This window comes from Anomaloglossus baeobatrachus, chromosome 5 (assembly GCF_048569485.1).
Source record: "Anomaloglossus baeobatrachus isolate aAnoBae1 chromosome 5, aAnoBae1.hap1, whole genome shotgun sequence".
Taxonomy (NCBI): Eukaryota; Metazoa; Chordata; class Amphibia; order Anura; family Aromobatidae; genus Anomaloglossus; species Anomaloglossus baeobatrachus.
Genome location: NC_134357.1, coordinates 417,306,440 through 417,323,950, shown reverse-complemented (window position 1 = coordinate 417,323,950; position 17,511 = coordinate 417,306,440). Strand labels below are relative to the sequence as shown.

The following is a 17,511-nucleotide window of genomic DNA, read 5'->3' as shown; positions in this document are numbered from 1 at the left end:
TTTGCCCGCAGGCGCTGGCCCTGGGAAACGGTTGCCCTTGGCGGTGGCGGTGTCTCCCCTTCACGGTTGGATGGTTGCCTTCTGTTGGGGCTTGACTGTTTGGAAACCCGGAGGTCCCCTTCACTAACGGATTCGGCAACTTCACGGCGACTCCTAGCCTTGCCGGGGTCCGAAAAGCCCCTGCCAATGGTGCTGGCTTCTCCTTGTGTACCGGTCCGGTACCGCCGGGCCACCGCCCGTCCACGGTCTTTACGGCAAACTCCTATAGGCCACTCCTGCAGACGGTCACCACCGTCTGCCAACCTTGCTGCTCCGTCCGGGCCACACACCCGGACTCACTTCAGTCTGCTCTCTTGCCACTTCACTACTGCTCACTTTTCCTCTTTCCACTTTCACTGTCCAAACTGAACTCAAGCTCTGCCTGAGCTAAACTGACTACAGTTTCCTGCCTCCAGGACTGTGAACTCCTCGGTGGGCGGGACCAACCGCCTGGCCCACCCCTGGTGTGATCATCAGCCCCTGGAGGAAGGCAACAAGGGTTTTGTGTTCTGGCTTTGGTGTGCCTGCTGGGAGTGTGGGGTGTGTGGGTGTTGTGCTCTGTGGCCCCTGGCTTGTCCAGGGCGCCACAAATACACCCCTCATAGCCCTCCATACACAATAATGAACCCCTTATAGTCCTCCGTAGACAATAATGAGGCCCACATAGCCCTTCATACACAATAATGTGCCCCTCATAGTCCTCCTTACAGAATAATGGACCACTCATAGCCCTACATAGATAATAATGCAGCTCTCATAGTCCTCCATACACCATGCACCCCTTATAGCCCTCCATAGACAATAATGGGGCCCACATAGCCCTTCATACACAATAATGTGCCCCTCATAGCTCTCTATATAGAAAAATACACCCCTCAAAGCCCTTCATACACAATAATGTGCCCCTTATAGCCCTCCATACACAATAATACACTCCTCATAGTCCTCCGTACATACAACACATAGCCCTCCATACAGAATAATGCACCCCTCATAGCCCTCTATACAGAATAATGCACCCCTCATAGCCCTCTATACAGAATAATGCACCCCTCATAGTACTCCATACACAATAATGGGCCCCATAGAGCCCTTCAAACAGAATTATGGGCCTCATAGTCCTCCATAACGAATAATAGCCCCTTATTGTCCTCCATATATATTATAGCAACGCGGGCCAAATAAAATGGCATGTATGCCTCTAGGTGTAACAAACCCAACATCACTGTCCCACAAGAAGGCCGACTCCATAGATTGTTGGAGAAACAGTATATTCTCTTGATCCCCGATTTTTCTCTTTCATCTGGTGATTGGCAGCTCGTTTTCTCAGGCCGATTATAGGAACAAGCATTCCTAGAAACATTTGTTCGCGATCATCAGCCAGTGTATATACACCATTAGTTTTTGATTGTCCTTACATCGCCATTGATATTGCTGTTGACAGACATGAATGTGCTGTATGTTTATGGGCTGTAAACAGGTAAGTGGATGACTGTGTAGTTGCTCGAGGTCTGGCTGATGGGACCACAACAACAACATAAGGGTCCTCTATTCCCCTGTGTGAATGAGACTGGCGGAAATACAGGTGGTGTAGGTCCCAGAGATGGTGATTATGGTCCCACCTGCTCAATTCACAGAAGACTATCTGACCCCTCATGATCAAAAAAGGCAACATATGATTCGCTTTTTTTCTTGTGGATAGTTGATAAATAGCTTTTCTAGGGAAATGTATAGGAGAAATGTATAGAAACACTGTCAGCTGGAACAGTGGAGCTTGTCTCTGTTAGGCTATGTGCGCACGTTGCATACTAGCCCTGCAGAAATTTCTGCAGCGATCTGAAGAGCACATGTGTGCTTCAAATCGCTGCAGAAAATGTCCGTAGAGAAAAAAAAAACAGATTCCATGCGCTCTGAGTGCAGCTCCTGCCATAGACAGAGCAGGAGCTGCCGGCAAAGCGCACGGAAGAAGTGACATGTCACTTCTTAGAACGCAGCGCTTCGGGCAGCAGCCGAATCGCTGCGTTCTAATATGCCACGTGCGCACGGCCCCTGCACAATCTCCATAGACTGTGCAGGGGACGCAGGACGCATGCAGTTACGCTGCGCTACAAAGCGCAGCGTAACTGCATGTATTTACGCAACGTGCGCACATAGCCTTGCCTGTGGTCCCTAATTGCTCTGGGAAAATTCATGGCTTTGTCTCTCTTGTGATAAGGCCTTTCCTGTTGTGTATTCAGAGATCTAAGTGATGTTCATGATTGCTCTGCCACAACACTCAGCAGGAAGGTTATCACCTAAGATTGACTGGTGCTCAGACTCCCATCAATGAGCGGAGCAGGGAGCATAAATAAGCAGCGTGACCTTGCAGCATACTGGCCCGCACAACAGAGTGGTGTCGCTCCGAGACCACTGTTTGGGCAAAGAGGAAAAAGACCCCCGAATTAATTTACTTCATTAAGATTTGTGATTTTTTTTTTTTTTTTTTTTTTAAGAGAAATTGACCTTTGCGTATGCCATTATTATAAAAGGAGCAACTATATGAAGATCAATTTTACAGCATTGGCTTGGAGATCAGGTAATATTAAGCCCCCCATACACATTATGGCGGTCAATGTATGATTGTTCATCTGACGGCCATCTCTCCTGACTTCCTCATACTTGGCTGAGCGCTCCTGTGTTCACTATGAGACACACTGCGAGACAACCATGGAGGAAGCTGGTTTAGAGAAGAAAAGGATCATTTGAAATGCCAGATCTTATTTTTCCCAGACATTACCTGCTGGTGCAGAACAAGGAGACCCCATACACATTAAACTGTCCGCTAATCCCACCCATAGTCTGTGTATGAGGAACCTTCAAACTTTCTCTTCTTGCAGGCTGTTTGAATATGTGCAGAAACTTAATGTAGCATCCATTTTTTTCTGCTATGAAAAATAAATTAACTTCTCACCTTCTCCTACCTATGAAACAAAAAATTAGACTGCACACTGATGGCAACCATGTGCAATTTGTTTGTTTTTCCACAAACCAGTGACTTGGATCAAAATCAGTCATGTCTGCGGTTTTTGTTTTTGCGGTCTCCGTACAAAACATAATGGACTCCATGTTGTATTAGTGAAAGAAATAGAGCACGTTCGTGAAAACCAAATGTATGAATGAGGCCTTTAAAGAAGCGGTGGATGCCAGCTGACAATACACAGGGAATATCAACCCCAAAAATGTTACCATTATACCAGGGCAATCGGGAAGAGTTGGGCAAAGCGCCAGAATTGGCGCATCTAATGTGATGCACCAATTTGAAGCTGCTGTGGGCTGCTATTTTTAGGCTGGGAAGGACCAAATAACCATGGTCCTTCCCAGTCTGATAATATCAGCCCACATCTGTCTGCTTACCTGCGCTGGTTAACAGAAATAGGAGCGGATCCCATGCCATTTTTTTTTTTAATTATTTATAAATAATGGAAAAAACTGTTGTGGGATCCCCTCTATTTTTGATAACTAGCAGACGACTGAGGGCTGCAGCCTGCATCTGTCTGCTTCTCCTTGGCTGGTTTTCAAAAATAGGGGATCCCATGCCTTTTTTTAATTATTTATTCCCTAGCCACATTAGTTTGCAGGGCAATTGTCCTGCTTTTACCCCATGACTGTTTTACAGCCCAAAAGTTCAGGTCAAACTGAACTGGGTACCAAACCGAACTTTACTTAAAAGTTCAACTGAAGCAGTCGAACCTGAACATCCACGCATCTGCTCGTGCCTACTGGTAAGTCTATGCAGCAAGCAGTCCATCACTCGAATTGGAGTCTCTACCCAGCGTGCTGCTCTCAGATAAGTGAGCAAAAACCTGGTGACAGATTCCCTTTTAAGATTGTTTCCATATCACAACCGTATGTTCTAGATTACCATTGCCTATTGTTTCAGTAACACATTGTGTCCCCTTTGTGTTGTGGCACAGACTGGGGAATCTAGTGGGTTATATCTATTCTTATTGAGTGTGCGAAGTTTACTTTTATGCTGATGTCCATGGAGACTTCATTGGTGATGAGGCCAGTGGTCATTTGTTATATATCTAGTGCTTCACCTGGGGTCGTCTTCCTCTGGCTAATCAGACCGCAGAATCATTCGGCAGTGATCCCGTTCTGCCTGGAGCCGCGTCTGTTGCCAGCCGCACTGTCCAAGTGTTTGATGCAGCAAGTTTTGTTGTGTCCTAATGGCTTTCATGCGTGTGCAGTCTAATTGCTCTCCTTCCTGGAATGTATGTCTCCCCATTTTTATTTTATTTTTATTTCTTTTCTTGGCTTAAATAAATCAGGATCAGATGTCCCTACAGTTGTTTGGGGATTTGGGTTCTTCTTTGTGATGTAAATAAGTTTTTGTTTTTCCAAATTTTTTTTTTTTTGTGGCTGAATCATCCAGAACATTGAAAAACAAATGATATTCTATTTTAGGGTACTGTTTATTTTTACTTTGGCTTTACAGTATGCGTTATTATGTGGCCTCTATTCGCTTTGCAGGGAATTTGCTCAGCCTCTTTAAAGCGTTACTAGTCCTGAAATGATATACTAGAAAACCTAAAGCTGGATCTATCTATAGGTTAAAGGGTTATTTCCAACGTTAGAAGTTATCACTTATGCAAAAATAAGTGATCACTTGGGATTGGTGGGGTTCTCAGTATATGGACCCCGACAAATCTATAAGAACGGGGATCTTAATTGCCCCAGTGGCGAGTCCATTCACTTTCTATGGGACTGCTGGGGATGTTATTATTATTTTATTTATTTATTTAGCCCTATTCATGACTACGGATGCTGCGACATCCGAAAGGCGTGGATAATTACTGACTTGGGTAATGCTGTTATTGTAACAATTTTAATGAACAAAGGAGAGAAAGTAAGTGAAGCTGGAGTTTCTTTGGCTACATGTCCCGACTGGAGCGTCTCCGTGCTCCAAACTGCCCCCTAATGATACGAACGGTGAGCTGGATTTTTTTCCTTAGGCCGCGACCACGCTGGGATTTGTGCGAGTGCTCGCATGACACTCGGCACACGCTCGCAACACAGTGGGAGCCGAGTGTCATGCGATTGTCAGGCGACTGTGGTCCAATCATGCGATCAGACCACAGTTGCGGAGAGGAGGGATGGCGCTGTGGAGGGGACGGCCGGCACTGCAGAGGAGAGGTATTTATCTCCCTATCTCCTCCATTTACGGCTGATGCGAGAATCGCACTGCTCTCGCGTTACACCGGTGTAATGCAAGAGCATAGCAATGTTTCTCTTGCCCCATAGACTTAAATGGGTGCGAGTGGAACAGGATCGCCTTCCACCCACAGAATGCTGCGACTGTATTTTCTCAGCCCTAATTGGACCGAGAAAAATCACTCATCGGAGCGGCGCCATAGAGTAATATTGGTCTGAGTGGAATGCGATTTTTTTTTTAAAATCGCATTTTACTCGCACCGTTTTTCTTGCCGTGTGTCCTAGGCCTAAGTCCTATTGAAAAGACTGTAGCGGTGGCGCACTTACACAACCACCACTCCATTCCAATGGCGCGTTTCAGAGCTCTGTTCTCCGTATCAGTGGCCATCCCAGGGGTTAGACCCCATGTCTAGTCACAGAGTTATCTATTTTTTTTTTTTCAACAATTAACTTTTTACCCTAAAGGTTTATTCCCATGAATAAAAGTTGTCATCTGCGTATTGTCTTAGATCATTAGTAAGACCATAACCAAAAGTGCCATATAACAATGTAATTGACTATTTTATGGTGGAAATTACTAAATTCATATTTATGAATCCAGCGTGCCAATTGCCTCACCCATAACTTTTGGAAAAGAGTTTGATGAATGGAGTTCATAGACAAGTGTTTGAAAAGTACTTCCGATGTACACAGTAGGAACCTGACCTTGGCTTTGGGGTCAATAACATTGCTTTGTAAAAGACAAGTTCACATCTTCCTGGCCCCAACTGAATTCTCCGTTGTCGAAAAAAATAAACTAGGACGATTTAAGGTAAATCCACCGTTTTTGTTTTTTTGTTTTGGTTTTTTTTTGATTTTTGGGTTTTTTTTAAAATTTATTTATTTTTTCCCCTCCATATTTTTCACCACTGAACGCCTCCCCCATGTGTTTCATTGATTTTGTTTTGGCTTTTTTTATGTTTTTTTTTTCCCCTCTAATTGTGGTCGCTTTTCAAGTAGCCTCTCTTTCCATCTGCTTTCATAGTTGGTTTCACATGAGGTGTAATATCCTTCTTTCCAGGGTAGAATGAAGTTTTTGCATGGTCAGCATCCTATACAATAGTCCCTCAAAGTGGTTGCACAAATATTACAAGTTATCACCTATATACAAGATAAGTGATAATTTGCTGAGTGCTGGTCATGAGTTCCCCTCTTGAATGGAAAGGCTGAAACAGTGGCGGACATATCATTGGTGCAACCTGGGCAGCCACACGGGGGCCCAAGAGGTCAGGGGGCCACTACCACCTCCAAAGCAGGTGACATTGTGCATTTTGATGAGCTCATGGGCTGTAAAGGGTCCATATATTGTCCTTGCACAGGGGTCCTTTTCTGTCTGTGTCCACCATTGGTCTTCACCACGTGCCCTGCTGCTCTCTTTGAAGTCGTTGACTGTCAGAAATTGCCGAATCCACCATTTGGTTATCTTTGGTGTAGCAACTATGCCTCATACCTTATCCTCAAGCATGGAAGAGGGGGAATGGGTTATAAAATCGAGGCTATAACCTTGTTCACTAGATAGATTCTATTTCCCTTGTGGTTTTTGCTTTATACTATAAAAAGTTGCTGAAATGTTTAAAATATTCAGTGACCAAGACACAAATCCCATCTGTCAGCGGCTGTATAATTGTAGAACTAACACTTAAGCCCATGAGTGAGTGACACCTTGTAGAACGGGAAAGGCCGCATAGCAGAGGGGCGCTGGCACTCATGGGGTTTGAATCCGGGTAAGGGGCTTTGGTTTGGGATTAGATTGGGGAATTCAGAGATACCAAATAGTTTTTGTAAGATTAAATGCAGTTTACAAAATCCATTCATCATCTCCTCCTCTGACAAAGTTGTGCGGCGCCATTCCTATATATAACTGTTCAATGCTTATGTGATCTCATCATACGTCCTCATTAGCTGCTGATTGTGCAGTCAGATGGAGCGGAGATACAGCAAATGAACAAAGAGCTTGGATTGGTTTTTGGTCAGTGATCTCCAAGAAACGGCGCTAGTCTTGATAATGGGGTTTATCTGACCCATTCATTTAAAGGGTTTTTCCATCCTTTTAAAACTGGCCAAATGGAAAGGATCTGAATAAAATAGTGACTCACCGCTTCGCTAACCCTCTTTGGTCCAGTGGTCTCCGCTGGGACCTGAAGAAATAATGTCCAATCCATTCCGATTTCTCAATGCTAAGGTCACTGCAGGATCAGATAACTGATGGGTGCAATATCATCACTGTATTGGATGGTATGCCGTCCATTAGGCACCTGATTGTGCAGTCAGGCAGTGGTCAGATAACTGATGGGTGCAATATCATCACTTTATTGGATGGTATGCCGTCCATTAGGCACCTGATTGTGCGGTCAGGCAGTGGTCAGATAACTGATGGGTGCAATATCATCACTTTATTGGATGGTATGCCGTCCATTAGGCACCTGATTGTGCGGTCAGGCAGTGGTCAGATAACTGATGGGTGCAATATCATCACTGTATTGGATGGTATGTCGTCCATTAGGCACCTGATTGTGCAGTCAGGCAGTGGTCAGATAACTGATGGGTGCAATATCATCACTTTATTGGATGGTATGCCGTCCATTAGGCACCTGATTGTGCGGTCAGGCAGTGGTCAGATAACTGATGGGTGCAATATCATCACTTTATTGGATGGTATGCCGTCCATCAGGCACCTGATTGTGCGGTCAGGCAGTGGTCAGATAACTGATGGGTGCAATATCATCACTGTATTGGATGGTATGCCGTCCATTAGGCACCTGATTGTGCAGTCAGGCAATGGTCAGATAACTGATGGGTGCAATATCATCACTGTATTGGATGGTATGTCGTCCATCAGGCACCTGATTGTGCGGTCAGGCAGTGGTCAGATAACTGATGGGTGCAATATCATCACTGTATTGGATGGTATGCCGTCCATTAGGCACCTGATTGTGCAGTCAGGCAATGGTCAGATAACTGATGGGTGCAATATCATCACTTTATTGGATGGTATGCCGTCCATCAGGCACCTGATTGTGCGGTCAGGCAGTGGTCAGATAACTGATGGGTGCAATATCATCACTTTATTGGATGGTATGCCGTCCATCAGGCACCTGATTGTGCAGTCAGGCAGTGGTCAGATAACTGATGGGTGCAATATCATCACTTTTTTGGATGGCATCCATCAGGCACCTGATTGTGCTGTCAGGCAGGGGTCAGATAACTGTTGGTACCAGAAGAATAATGTTCGGTCCATTCAGAAAACAACAATAGTGTCTATGCTAGAGCTGCTGAGGTTCAGAGGATAAACTAAATTTACTTTTATTTTTTTAAATGGGTTTTTCACTTCAGTAAAAGTTCCCAAGCAGTTTTTTATATATGTAAAATAACAAACCCAACAGGTACTCGCTGTCCCAAGGCCAGATCCAATCCACCACCGCTGCAGACAGTCACTGAGCTCAGCAGCTTTGCTGATGTGGAAGGCACAACCTGCTGAGCTTAGTGATGGGCTGCAGCAGTGATGTGTTCTGTACTCGTGAAGTTACCACTACAGCAAATAGAGCAATGGCGGAGATCCGGCTCTGGACCTGGGGAGAGCGAAAGCCTGCTGTTTTTACTATTTTAGTGTTTTGTAAAGTCATAAACACATTGAGAATTAGGCAGCAAAAAGAGATCTTAAAAGAAAGGTGGAAAATCCCTTTAAATGGACCATAAACAAGACTGGTATTTCTAAAAAGAAGGAAAAAAATCAAAAAGAAAATTGTTTGTGATCTTTCTAATATTAGCCCCCCCTTCTGTATAGCATATCGGCTGTATAGGGCCAGGATGCTCTTGCCGGAAGCTTTGAGGTGCCGTGTGCTTCTAGAGTTTGAGAGACATAAGGATGGTGTCCTTACACAAATAAAGAAGCCGTGTTTCCTGAGCAGATGTAGGAAAAGGTGAATGGAAACCGCGTCCATCTGTCTTCAGTGCAGTCGAGGTCCTGTGTACCAGAACAGAGCCGGTAGCTAGTGGCCATATCTGGGGAGACGTGCTTATTTCCATCTCACCCATATGCTAAAAAGCTTCAGAAATGGAGCACGCTGCATAAAAATAGTGTCGTAAAGTAGAAGCTAAATGTGAAAGTGAAGGGAACAGAAGGTCCACATAGGGACGTCTGTCTGCCGCTTGGTTTACCGCTTTTAAAAAGAACGCTAAACGCAGAATCTGGGCGTTCACGTCTTTTTTTCAGCACTACTGTAAAGCGATCCCACCGAATAAAAAAAAAATAAAAAATTATTGAAGTGTATCATTCCTATTTGTTCTGTACTTGTATTGCAATTATTGCTATTTTTATTGGCAGTTTTGTGGTATCTATGAACAAATAAAGGTAGATGCACAGGGATGGGGATTTGTAGAATAATACAATAGAGGCAATTGGATGAGATTTTAAGGAGAACTTGTCACTATTGATGCCAATGGTGTATAAATTACGGGGCTTCTTGCTGTAGTTTTGATGAAACACTTATCTGCGGCAGCTCTGCTAACCTTCTCAGTAATGAACAGTTATATAGCCCTCAATATTCATGTGCTCTATCACTGATTGGCAGCTTTCTGCCTAAGCACAGTGTAATCAGAAAGTGGTCAATCAGTGGTGCAGGCCCAGTTAGACAGAGCACGTCACTGAGAAGACTAGCTGAGCTGCAGCAGATCAAATAAGCGATTTTATCAAAACTACTGATAAAAGCCCAGCAAGTGACACAATTCTGGATTTGGGGTCTCTGTCTCAATTTTATGCTGCATTCACATTGTGAACCATATACTTTATTGATTCACTTTAACGTTAATATATTTTTTAGAATCTGTAAGAAAGTTTACCCCAACATCCTGAAGATTTGATGTGAATTTTCCGCTGTGGATTTGGAGAAATTTTGCGCAGCGAGTGTGACCTGTATGTACTTTTCCTACATGCAGAGTATGTGACTTATGTCGGACGGGGTGGATAGTCTACTTTAATAATACCGTTACTGGTAAAGAAAGAATGTGCGAGGAAATGGACCGTGACGAGTCTCTGTGGTTCACTGCCTTCCAGATTATGACAGGGAGGTTCAGTGCTCGGCCAGACCCCTCTTCTTCTTCTGAATAGACTTTATATTCTGTGTTTTCCTGACAGTCCTGTGAAAAAGTCTGCCTTTTATGTGATTTATGCAGTTTGAAAGATAAATATTGCTATTAAAGATACCGGGACGGCAATGTTTTCATTCATATTACAGCCTGTAGGCCGGCATGGTCATGGGTCTTTTTGTTGCCTCTCCCGACAGTCTGACCCAAAGCTTCAGAAGAATAACTCGGCTCTCTAATATAATAGATGCAAACTTCTATCTCTTACGCAATCCAAAAAAATAATGTTTCAGTCCATAATTCCAGATAGTCATCGGGCTGAATCCAGATATATCGGAGACGTAGAGGGAACAGGAGAAATGGTGGTGTAGGCGCTGGTGTAGATGGACCTCTCTCAATAGGGAATAGGCCTGCTACCCTGGTGAATGTCCGGAACAGTGGACCGAAACATCCATACTATTGTGGATTACCCTATCTGTTTGAAAGACCAGCAGTGTCGTATAGCTTACAAAGCTGCCCGATACTGTTACAGATCTGGAGATATTACTCAAGATAATTAATTCGAACACTGTAATTTCAGGTGACTTTTCCAAACAGGTTATGGTAGGAGTACATGAGATATGTAAATCGTTTTTTTCAGAGAAGAATAGGACTTACGCTTTAGTGCCACCTATTGAAAGTAGCAATCCTAAAAGACAATACTGACCTTTTAATGAGATTTGCCACCTGAGAAATTACCCCTTAAGGTGGTGTCACACATAGCGACGCAGCAGCGATCACGACCAGCGATCTGACCTTATCAGGATCGCTGCTGCGTCGTTACATGGTCGCTGGTGAGCTGTCAAACAGGCAGATCTCACCAGCGACCAGTGACCAGCCCCCAGCTAGCAGCGACGCGTGGAAGCGTAACTAAGGTAAAGATCGGGTAACCAAGGAAAGCACTTCTCTTGGTTACCCGATATTTACCTTAGTTACTAGCGTCCACCATTCTCACACTGCCAGTGCCAGCTCCCTGTTACCTGCACTCCTAGCAAGAGTACACATCGGGTTAATTACCCGGTGTGTACTCAAGTTACGTGAGCAGGGAGCCGGCACTGGCAGCGTGAGAGCGGCGGACGCTGGTAACTAAGGTAAATATCGGGTAACCAAGGAAAGGGCTTCTTGGTTACACCCGATGTTTACCGTGGTTACAGCTTACCGCAGGCTGCCAGACGCCGGCTCCCTGCTCGCTTCAGTTCGTCGATCTCTCGCTGTCGCACACAGCGATGTGTGCTTCACAGCGGGAGAGCGACGAGCAGAAAATGAAGCAGGACATTCAGCATCAACCGGCGACCTCACAGCAGGGGCCAGGTCATTGCTGGATGTCACACATAGCGACAGCGACGGGACGTCGCTGCTACGTCACAGAAAATGGTGACTTAGCAGCAACGTCGTTGTCGTCGCTATGTGTGACACCACCTTTAGACCCTAGTCAGAGGCCTCTCAAACAGTTAAATCAAATCTCTTGCCTTGCACTAAGGAGGGTCAACACCCTGAAACACTTGCTTGCAAATAGAGATTCTGGTTTGGCTTTTTTCCTAAGTCATGCGGCAAGGCACTGCAGACTATCAGTCTCCTTACATTTGGATCTCAGGCGTGTCACTATCCACAAGAAGAGATGTTTCCCCCTAGACCGCAGAGACCTCTAATCCAGCCAAATCATTTCTCTTGCTTTGCACTGAGGAGGGTCAACACCGTAAAACACACGCCTGCAAATAGAGAATCTGGTTTGCAATTTATCCTAAGTTATGTGGCAAAGCACTGCACAGTGTCATTGCATGGCCTATAAATCTCTTTACATTGGCATGTCGGGCATGTCACTCACCACAAGAAAAGATATTTTGCTTTGCACTGAAGAGGGGCAACATCCTGAAACACGGGTTTGCAAATAGAGATTGTGGTTTGGCTTTTATCCCATCACAGGAGCATGATGTTACCACAGGTCATGAAGCACTCTTGACATCGGAAACTACACTGATAATGCAGAACTGCTATTATCAGTATAGTTTGGGCTGTAAATGCTGGTGGCCCTTTGGGCAATTTCAAAGAGCCTTCACTACTCTGTTTGCCTCCACCCATCCCTAACATGGGCCCTGCATTTACACATCCATTTAAAAAGTGCATGTGTCCAGTCCATGAGGCTCAATGCATGTCCTATTCTTATCAGTTTTGTGGATCAGACTCTATTAAAATCTATGTTAGATGAATGAAACATGGCTTTATATTTGTTTTTCATCAGAGTTTCACTTATTTTTAAGTAATTAATTGCGAAAAATCAATGGGGAAAGAAAAAGAAATAAAACCCCAGAAGCAATTAGTATGACTGGAGAGAAAGAAAGGCTGTACACATGTGAGAGTGAAGTTAAGTCTATAAAAAAATATGTATTGTCCTTCATATGGCACCTGATCTATTTTTTCTTTTTACACCCCCCATAGACTTGAATAGGCAAATCTCCTCTCATGCAAAATATGGAAGAGACTGATGTAAACTGCAATATATTTATATTTTTTTAAAATTTCATCTGCAGTGCCCTATTGAATAATATTGGTCTTAGTGCTGACAGTTTTTTCCACCGACCGCATTTGGTCCTAAAATACGGTCATGTAAATATAGTCAATGCAATACTATAGTGATGGAAAACGCCTTTAAAGAGGACCAGTCAATAAAAAATACTGTCTTCACTGATTCTGCCTCTCTTTTCACTTTTTTGTTATGACACTGCAATCCATAGATATTCACGTGTGTTGCTTTTGGAGGGCAGCATGTGAAATTTCTGTTTGCAGTCCAACTGTGTTTTTTTTTTGGGGGGTGGGTGATTTTATCCCTCCCTCCCAGACTCAACTTTGCATTGTAGAGCTGCACGGTGGCTCAGTGGTTAGCACTGTTGCTTTGCAGCGCTGGGGTCCTAGGTTCAACTCCCACCAAGGAAACCATCTACAAGGAGTTTGTATGTTCTCCCAGTGTTTGTGTGGATTTCCTCCAGGTTCTCCGGTTTCCTCACACACTCCAAAGACATACATATAGGGAATGTAGATTGTGAGCCCCAATGGGGACAGTGTTTCCAATGTATGTAAAGCGCTGCGGAATTAATAAATGAATAATAATTTATTATTATATTGTCCGGGACTCCTAAATTAGCTGCCAAGCTGTAATTGGCATTGTTCGAGGTGGGGGTGCAGAACGATGAAAACACATACCCCCAAAGAAGACAGTAAGCAGAGATTTCACCTACTGCACAGCAAATGTGGATATCCCTGTAATGGAGCGCTTTTGCGCATGCGAGAGACCATCTTTCATACCAAAGGTATAAAATCTCAAGTGATACAAAGAAAAGTAAATTCCTTTGACAACCTGATTATCTCTCCAGGAATGGAGACAAACTCTAGCGCAGCGCCACCTATTGGAAGTAGCGATCCTAAAAGTCAAATGTGGATTTTTAACAATCCCTTGCATATGACCTAGGATATATATGCCAGATCAGAATCACAATTTCCAGACATGGTGTTTCGGGGTGCTTGCCCCTCGTCAGTGCAAAGTATGGGGTGTCTGATCTGGCTCACGAGAAGCCTAGTTTCACTTCACCAGTTCAGATGATGCCTGGTTGCACACAAGGAGAGGTCGGATATTAGTGATCAGACCATCCATATTGAGGCCATCTTGTCGTGGTTGGATGGTTTTTGCACTTGTTGATTAGATAGTTGAAACATAAGGTACTTGGTAATGTTTACAGCAGTAGCGGAGTTCATGTATAAATCGCAGTGTGCAGACGCTCAGTGTACGCCGGCCTTTTAATACGCCTCTGAGTTGATACCTGATAATTATGCGGCTTTTGTGCAGTTTATTTCTCTGTTGTGATTAATTTATGAGGATTTTACTCTTTTCCTTGAAACATAAAAAGACCAATATCCAATGTGAACAGACGCTCCCGGGCTCCACGCTGAGATTGTAGCACATTGCAGGCGCTCGTATGTGTCAGCTTTAGTAATTCTCCATTTATAAGATGGTGTGAAAAGGAAAAACTCTGCTGTGTCTGTAGGAATGTGGGGACTCAGCGCCATGCAGAGAATTTGCATTAAATGAGACCCATTGTTTCTTGATGAAATTATTCAAAACAGGTGTAGGGAACAGAGAGGGACGGGACGAGCGCCAGAAAATCAACATCTCATTTCTTTCTTTCCTTTTTTTCTGCTAGGATTTCTGCTGTGTATGGAGGGAGTTTCAGAGTCTCACGGACACCACCTGGATCCCGGTTTCATAGGTAGGTCTTGTATCTGATCTCATCCTTCTATGCTTTCCGCACAAAATGGATTTATTTTGTATTTCTTTTGCATTATGGTAACTTTCACTATAAGGCTGTGTGTACACGTGTTTTTATTGCATTTTTCCTTGCAGATTTTCACAAATCTTCAAGGAAATACAGTGGTACCTCGCTTAACGAGTAACCCAGTTAACGAGAATTTCGCTTAACAAGCAAAGCTTTCATTAAATTTGTAACTCTATTTATGAGAAAGTTTTGCTGTACGAGCAAAATCCTCACCGCACACACTTCCGGTTCCGTACATCCACCGCGCTCTAACCCACACTTGCAGTCCACACAAACACACACATGTATGCACAAACACACACACGCACGCACATACAGAATTATGCTCACCTTACCTTCCGTTCCATCGCTGGCCTCCTGGGTCTTGTAGTTCGCCGGTGCATTGCGACGAGGGAGGAATCCTCGTGGCGAACTAAAAGACCCAGGAGGGCGGCGATGGAACGGAAGGTAAGGTGAGCATAATATAATATGTGTACCTTCCGTTCCATCGCCGGCCTCCTGGGTCCTGTAGTTCGCCGCTCCAGGATGTGTATCGGTAACCATCGGCAACGAGGCAGGAACTTCCCCTGCCAGACGCTACTCAAAGGCAGCACGCTGACCAATCGGAGGCTCCTGCCTTTGACGTCAGCGCTCTGGGTGCGGAGGTTCCTCCCTCGTCGTCATGGTTACCCAATACACAGCCCGTGTTACCGAACTAGCAAGTCCCAGCAGGCCGGCAATGGAATGGAAGGTAAGGTGAGCATATAATATGTGCGTGTGAGTTTTTGTGTGTTTGTACGTGTTTGTACGTGTTTGTGCGTGTGTGGAATGGCACAATAGGGGACCAGGATGGGACATTTAACAAGTTGTGGAACGAATTGTCTGCATTGCAATGATTTCCTATGGGAAATCTTGCTTTACATAATGAGTAACTTGGTTAACAAGCACACTCCCAGAACGGATTGTTCTCGTTAACCAAGGTTCCACTGTACTGATGCCAACAAAGTCGATGAGAATCTTGAAGTGCTGTGCACACGTTCAGGAGTTTCTACTGAAAAAATCTGCAGCATGACAATTCTTTCTGCGGTTTTGGCTGCGTTATCACCATGGAAGGCAATGAAAAAAACGTATAAAAAACACGGCAAAACGCTTGAAAAAAAAATAAGTGGCAAATCAATGGAAAAAATGCAAGTTGTTGCCCCAGCGTTTTTCCTGGCAGAAGATGCAGACTTGGTACAGAAATTTCTGCAACGTGTGCACATACCCTAATGCTGGACGCAACATGTTGCAGCAGCAATCCTCAAGTCGCTCGACCAATATAATATAGTGTGTGTGTGTGTGTGTGTATATGTATGCGTGTGTGTGTATATATATGTGTGTATATATATGTGTGTGTGTGTGTGTATATATATATATATATATATATATATATATATATATATATATATATATATATATATATATATATATATATATATATATATATATATATATATATATATATATATATATATATATATATATATATATATATATATATATATATATATATATATATATATATATATATATATATATATATATATATATATACACATATATGTCACACAACTCAACACTCACCTACTCCAGCACTGAAATCTTAACTTTTTGGACACCATCATTAAACTACGGAACAATGAAATACAGACATCCCTGTACAAGAAGCCAATTGACCGTCCAATATACCTGAAATGGGACAGTTTTCATCCAAAACACACAAAAAAAACTCTAAAGTATACAGTCAGGCCATCAGGTACAATCGGATATGTTCCAACAGTACAGATAGAGACAATCACCTTGCCTCAGAAAGACCTTGTTAAATCAAGGCTACCAACCAAGAACAATTGAAATCCAGATTATAAGAGCCACCAGAATATCAAGAAACCATCTCCTACATTATAAAACTAAAGGAGAAAACAACTGGGTACCTCTTGTAATCACCTACAATCCAAATCTGGAGGTGTTTAGGCTTGGGGACACACAGGGATTACTGCGATCCCCTTGCATGACACTCGGCTCACGCTGGCAGTACAGCAAAGCAGAGTGTCCCCGCGACTGAGGTCCGTTCGTGTGAGGGGACCTCAGCTGTGGGGGGGGGCGGGTCGGCACTGAAGAGGGGTGGGCCGATGCTGTGGAGGAGAGGGAGGGATTTCTCTCCCTCTCTCCTCCGTAACCGGTTATTGCCATTCTCGCCCTGCACTCGCGGTACACTGGTGTACCGCGAGTGCATTGCGATTTTTCTCTCGCTCATTGACTTGAATGGGTGTGAGAGAAACAAAGAAACAATGATTACATTACAATCACAGCATGCTGCGATTGTTTTCTCGGTCCGATTAGGGCTGAGAGAATAATCGCTCAAGTGCGCTGACACACAGGCTAATATTGGTCCGAGTGGAATGCGATTTTTTTTTTTTTTTTTTTTTTATCGCACTCCACTCGCACCGTTTTTCTTGCTGTGTGGCTTAGGCCTTAATTTATTTATTTATATTCAGGGTATTTTTCATACAATTTTTCTCCTTGGTTTTTTCTAGTCTTAAGGCTGCAATTCACATGCTTAATGTTGCATGTTTACTGAACATTGTTTCAGCTCAGGTTTTTGTGTTTTTTGTATGTTATCTTGCTTTGTTGCAAGTTGTGGGTGCAGCCAGTGGCGTAACTAGAGTTTGATGGGCCCTGATGCAAAATTTGGACCGGGGCCCCCCTCTACGTACCCCGACACTTAGGGTACGGGATAATGACACTGACACTCAGGGTACAGGATAATGACGCTGAC

At 43.9% G+C, this 17,511-nt stretch overlaps 1 protein-coding gene across 4 annotated transcripts in view; it reads left to right on the top strand.

The window, feature by feature from the left end:
* The window catches only part of TANC2 (tetratricopeptide repeat, ankyrin repeat and coiled-coil containing 2), a 615,727-nt gene that overhangs the window by 142,425 nt on the left and 455,791 nt on the right, over nucleotides 1–17,511 (top strand). For all 4 annotated transcript variants that reach the window (XM_075350282.1, XM_075350280.1, XM_075350278.1 and 1 more), the window contains exon 2: nucleotides 14,586–14,651. The gene's annotated coding sequence lies outside the window, so the exon portion shown is untranslated. The remainder of the gene's footprint in view (nucleotides 1–14,585; nucleotides 14,652–17,511) is intronic.